Genomic DNA, 6,441 nt, shown 5'->3' on the forward strand with positions numbered 1-6,441 from the left:
ATATATATATATATATATTTTCACACACACACACACACACACACACACACACACACTTTTAACTGGCTGTATCACTGAGGTCGGGAGTTCGAGACCAGGCTGGCCAACATGATGAAACCCCATCTCTACTAAAATTACAAAAATTAGCCGGGCATGGTGGTGCACGCCTTTAATCCCAGCTACTCAGAAGGCTGAGGCAGCAGAATCACTTGAACCCAGCAGGCAGACGTTGCGGTGAGCCGAGGTCATGCTACAGCACTCCAGCCTGGGCAAAGAAGCGAGACTCTGTCTCTTAAAAATATATATATATATACATACACACACACACACACACACACACACACACGCACACGCGCAATTTCCATTTCAAGATGAAAATAAGGAATGTTTATGAGCTGTTGTGTTAGAGCCTCCAGTTTAAAAATTAATACATACTACACCTTCACAGACCACAATTTGAGCCTCTAAAAACTCTTACAGGACATTATCTGTGCTCACATAAGGAGCCAGGATTCAAGTAAATCTAACCATAAACGCTGTCCACCTTTGCTTCAGCTAAAGGCAACCCTGTTCCGTTTTTGAGAAAAAGGAAGAGTCTGAATTCTACGTCATCTCTGTTCCTTCACTGCCCTCTGGTGGAACAATCTACAAACTGATCAAAAGAAAATCTAGTAAAATCTGGTAGTCTACTACAATCTAGTAAATTCGACCCTGTCAATCCCCATCACCTCTCCAGCACATTTCTGATCCCCACCCCACACTACTGGATGCTAGAGATTCCAGAGGCACAAATTTGTTTGAGTGTAAGACAAAACAAATGTGCCAGACAAGGTAGTTAAAAAAAAGCAAACAATGCATCTTAAAAGTCCAACAAATAATCTGGAGACTTTTCAGACCCATGAACATAAACAGCTGAGTCTAACAATGCTGCAGCATATGTGCAAACACACACAAAAACACACAATTTGTCCTCAAACATCAGTTCCTTAAATAAGAAGAGGCACTGGCCGGGCACGGTAGCTTATGCCTGTAATCCCAGCACTTTGAGATGCCAAGGCGGACGGATCACCTGAGGTCAGGAGTTCGAGACCAATCTGGTCAACATGGTGAAACCCTGTGTCTACTAAAAATACAAAGATTAGATGGGTGTGGTGGTGCGTGCCTTTAATCCAAGCTACTCGGGAGGCTGAGACAGGAGAATCGCTTGAACCCGGGAGAAGGAGACTGCAGTGAGCCGAGATCACGCCACTGCACTCCAGCCTGGGCGACAGAGCAAGACACCGTCTCAAAAAAAAAAAAAAAGCGGGGGGGACCATACCTACAGCATGTTCCAAAAGTACCTTGATGCTTGGAATCTTCAAACATTTATATTCTGCTTTTACAGTGATCCATCAAACCATAAACCAAGCATAGTTTTTTTTTCTTGAGATTGAGTTTCGCTCTTGTTGCCCAGGCTGGAGTACAACGGCGTGATCTCAGCTCACTGCAACCTCCGCCTCCCAGGTTCAAGCGATTCTCCTGTCTCAGCCTCCCGAGTAGCTGGGATTACAGGCGCACACCACCACCCCCAGCTATTTTTTTTTTTTTTTAGACGGAGTCTTGCTCTGTCGCCCAGGCTGGAGTGCAGTGGCGCAAGCTCTGCTCACTGCAAGCTCCGCCTCTGGGTTCACGTCATTCTCCTGCCTCAGCCTCCCGAGCAGCTGGGACTACAGGTGCCTGCCACCATGCCCGGCTACATTTTTTTGTATTTTTTTAGTAGAGATGGGGCTTCACTATGTTAGCCAGGATGGTCTCGGTCTCCTAACCTCGTGATCCATCCACCTCGGCCTCCCAAAGTGCTGGGATTACAGGCATGAGCCACCATGCCCGGCCATTTTTTTGTATTTTTAGTAGAGACAGGGTTTCACCATGTTGGCCAGGCTGGTCTCCAACTCCTGACCTCAGGTGATCCACCCGCCTCAGCCTCCCAAAGTGCTGGTATTACAGGCGTGAGCCACCGCGCCCAGCTCCAAGCATAGTTTTATAGCAGGGGAAGTAAACCAAGTGTCTAATTCTTTGTTTATAAAATTAAGCACTTTGTCAAGGCTTAAGTTTGACTATGAAAAAAAAGGAGGCCTTCGACTGCCATGTGGCACTGGGTATTCTTGTCCTTGCAAGTTTCAAAGACTGTCTTAGGAAGGAGGAGCGGGTGTGAGCACAGAAGGCCAGCTCATGCTGTCATTTCAGCCTCCCTGGGTAAGAGAGGGAAGATGGCAAAACTCTGCAGTGATCTGAAGCCAGAGCTCCTTTTTCACAGGATCTCTAGGACGTGGAGAGAAACAAATACAGCAGCAATATATATATAATCTTTCAAGACTGGCTGCCATTCTGGCCCCACCAGGCTATAACTTTACAGATAAATAAACACACAGGCTGACAGCATTCGAAGCAGTGGCAATCCCAACTGTAGCAAGAAAGCCTTGTAGCTTCTATGTAGTATCTATGGAAAGAGAGCTGCTGATGATGTATTTTAAGCAGCAACAAGCAACGCTTACTCAAGCACCAAAAAAACCCTGGTAACAAGGAGAAGTTTCCTTTTTTTTTTTTTTGAGACGGAGTCTTGCTCTGTGGCTCATGCTGGTACAGTGGTGCGATCTCAGCTCACTGCAACCTCAGAAGGAGTTTCCTGGAATCTTGCTTTCCAAACAATGCCTTAAGAAAATCTGAATTTGGCCAGCACTGTGGCTCACACCTGTAATCCCAGAATTTTGGGAGGCTGAGGTGGGAGGATCACTTAAGCCAAGTAGTTACAGACCAGCCTGGGCAACATAGTGGGCAACATAGTGGGACCCTGTCTCTATTAAAAAAAAAAAAAAAAATCTTCAAGGAAAGAAGGAAAAACTGGAGGGTGGCAGAGCTCCTGGGAAGCATCTAGTGGTCAGGCAGGCATTTACCTTACAAGCAGACTGGAGGATCTCACTTTGAAACCTCAATCCCCTTTAAAAACATTTATTCCTGAAAATCAAAATCATCTCCGAATGCTGGGTCAGAGAAAGCTGCTTCTATAAAGCTTGTGTTGACTAGATAGTCTGAACGCTCAAAGAGTAAAATGTCTTTGTCACCTACATAGTAGCTTAAAAACATAACATCACCCCATTTAGTAAGAGAAAAGAGTTGGCTCAGGAAACCAGGCATCTATGTAGAATGTTTAAGAATGGAACTGACAAATTAAGCTAGAGAAGGGGAGGAAAAAAAGCTGGAAGAAGAGCCACTTGAATTTTTGCCAGAGAGAAAATAAAATGGATATAAATCTCAGCCAGAAGTGATTCTTTAGACAGGCTGAGTAACAATGACACACTGGTTATAGAACGATTTCAAAATACACCCCCTACCCCCGCCAAAATACCAGTTGTGCAAGTGCAATCTCCCCTAAACGCTCCAAAAGCAAAGGAGAATGGATTAGACAATTCTCCATTTCAATCCTAATGCAAACAGATCCCAAATGCTAAATGATGTAAGGGGGCACTTGGAAAAGTCAGCAGAAATGACTGTAAGCTGACTACGTATTCTCAGTTTGCCCCCAATATCCCCAACCTATAGGAATGCTTTAAGGATCTAGACTGAGCTACAGGGATCTGCTTTTAACAGGAAGCTGTACAAATGTGATAAAATCTCCCAGAGAGGACCCCATCAATTAGGAGTCCCCATCAATGGGGGAGACCGCTGTCAAGAAAAGAAATTGGGGGTGGGGAGAGGAAGATTACCTTGTCCTTTTTTAAGTTATGAAAACTCATACAGAACATGAATATGCCTTCTTTTGTAAAGCAAATGATTATCACTCTACCCTCAATTTAGCTACCGTACAAATCTAAACTTTCCCACATATTTTTGCAAATGACTATATACCTATAAATGGCCCAATTATTCCAAGTTAGTAAGTTTATAGTTTTTGTCAAACCACTGGAGAGAACCAATAAAAGCTGCCCTCAGTAGAGAAAGTGTAGAATGTGCCTTTTACGCTTGGGAGGGCCACCAAGATTACTTTTTAAAATCTTTCTTTTTTGCCGGGCGCGGTGGCTCAAGCCTGTAATCCCAGCACTTTGGGAGGCCGAGACGGGCGGATCACGAGGTCAGGAGATCGAGACCATCCTGGCTAACGTGGTGAAACCCCGTCTCTACTAAAAAATACAAAAAAACTAGCCGGACGAGGTGGCGGGTGCCTGTAGTCCCAGCTACTCGGGAGGCTGAGGCAGGAGAATGGCGTGAACCCGGGAGGCGGAGCTTGCAGTGAGCTGAGATCCGGCCACTGCACTCCAGCCTGGGTGACAGAGCAAGACTCCGTCTCAAAAAATAAATAAATAAAATCTTTCTTTTTTTTGAGACGAAGTCTTGCTCTGTCACCCAGGCTAGAGTGCAGTGGTGCAGTATTGGCTCACTGCAACCTCCGCCTCCCAGGTTCAAGCGATTCTCCCGCCTCAGCCTCCCAAGTAGCTGGGATTACAGGTGCTCAGCACCACGCCTGGCTAATTTTTGTATTTTTAGTAGAGACAGGGTTTCACCATGTTGGCCAGGCTGGTCTCCAACTCCTGACCTCATGATCTGCCCGCCTCGGCCTCCCAAAGTGCTGGGATTACAAGAGTGAGCCACCACGCCTGGCCTTAAATCTATTTCTACAGTTTTTCCTTTACTAGATATTTCATATAAATTGAACCATACAATATGTTGATTTCTATAGTTTTTCCTTTACCAGATATTTCATATAAATGGAATCATACAATATGTTGACTTATGTCTCTGGCTTCTTTCACTCAGCATATTTCTGAGGTTCATCCATTTTGTTTCATATACCAATAGTTTTTTAAATTGCTAGGTAGCATTCCACTATGAGGATCCAGTTCTATCTTTTATATATTCATTCACTAGTTGATGGACAATTGATCAAAATCTGAATTGTTTCCAGTTTTGTTTTTTGTGTTTTCTGAAACAGAGTCTCACTCTATCACCCAGGCCGGAATGCAATGACACAATCTCAGCTCACTGCAACCTCCACCCACTGGTCTTAGGCAAACCTCCCACCTCAGCTTCCCAAGTTAACTGGGACCACAGATGCACACCACCACGCCTGGCTAAGTTTTAGTATTTTTTTGTAGAGATAGAGTTTAACCATGTTGCCCAGGATGGTCTTGAACTCCTGAGCTCAAACGATCCACCCACCTTGGCCTCCTAAGGTGCTGGGATTACAGGCATGAGCCACCCTAGCCGACTGTTTCCAGTTTTTGGCAGCAATCACACACAAGTCTTTGTGCATGTAAAAGTAAAAACATTTTACTTTTTAAAAGTAAGAAGTCTGTGTGTGTGGACGTGTTTTTACTTTTGTTGAGTAGATACCTAAGAGTAGAATTTCTGGGTCATATGGTAAATGTTTAATTTTTAAAGTAATTGTCTTCCTCAATTAAAGTTTCCTCAAAAACAAAACAAAAGGCAGTGGCTCACACCTGTAATCCCAGCACTTTGGGAGGCTGAGGCAAGTGGATCACAAGGTCAGGAGATCGAGACCATCCTGGTTAACACGGTGAAACCCCGTCTCTACTAAAAATGCAAAAAATCAGTCAGGCGTGGTGACGGCCACCTGTAGTCCCAGCTACTGGGGAGGCTGAGGCAGGAGAATGGCGTGAACCCAGAAGGCAAGCTTGCAGTGAGCCGAGCTCCCGCCACTGCACTCCAGCCTGGGGAACAGAGCCAGATTCTGTCTCAAAAAAAAAAAAAAACAAAAAAAAAAAAAAAAAAAAAGGAACTGTCAAATTGTTTTCTACAGTGGTTGTAACATTTTACATTGTCACCAGTAATGTTTGATAGTTTTTTGGTTTTTATTGACAGTCTCTCTCACTGTCGCCCGGGCTGGAGTGCAATGGTGAGATCTTGGCTCACTGCAACCTCCGCCTCCGGGGTTCAAGCGTTTCTCCTGCCTCAGCCTCTCGAGCAGCTGGGATTACAGGCGCCCGTTACCACGCCTGGCTAATTTTTTGTATTTTTAGTAGAGATGGGGTTTCACTATGTCAGCCAGGCTGGTCTTGAACTCCTGACCTCATGATCTGCCCGCCTCAACCTCCCAAAGTGCTGGGATTACAGGCATGAGCCACAGCACCCAGCCCTAATGTTTGATAGTTCTAAATCTGCCACCTACTCACCAATACTGGGTACTGTTAGCCTTTCTGATCTCAGCCATTTTAGCAGAAGTGTAGCAGTTTCACACTGTACTTTTCACATGTACTTCCTTTATGTCTACTGATATCAAGCATCTTATGTGCTTATTTGTATTTCCTGCATCTTTTCTGAGACAGTATTCAAAGCTTTTGCCCAGTTTTTAATTGGACTGGCTTTTTTTTTGAGATGGAGTCTCGCTCTGTCACCCAGACTGGAGTGCAGTGGCGCCATCTTGGCTCAGTGCATCCTCTGCCTCCC

The 6,441-nt window shown here is 44.9% G+C and overlaps 1 protein-coding gene across 1 annotated transcript in view; it reads right to left on the reverse strand.

The window, feature by feature from the left end:
• The window catches only part of LSM12 (LSM12 homolog (S. cerevisiae)), a 55,937-nt gene that overhangs the window by 4,810 nt on the left and 44,686 nt on the right, over nucleotides 1-6,441 (reverse strand). The gene's annotated exons all lie outside the window — the stretch shown is intronic.

Source organism: Mandrillus leucophaeus, unplaced genomic scaffold (assembly GCF_000951045.1).
Source record: "Mandrillus leucophaeus isolate KB7577 unplaced genomic scaffold, Mleu.le_1.0 Scaffold290, whole genome shotgun sequence".
NCBI classification, from domain to species: Eukaryota; Metazoa; Chordata; class Mammalia; order Primates; family Cercopithecidae; genus Mandrillus; species Mandrillus leucophaeus.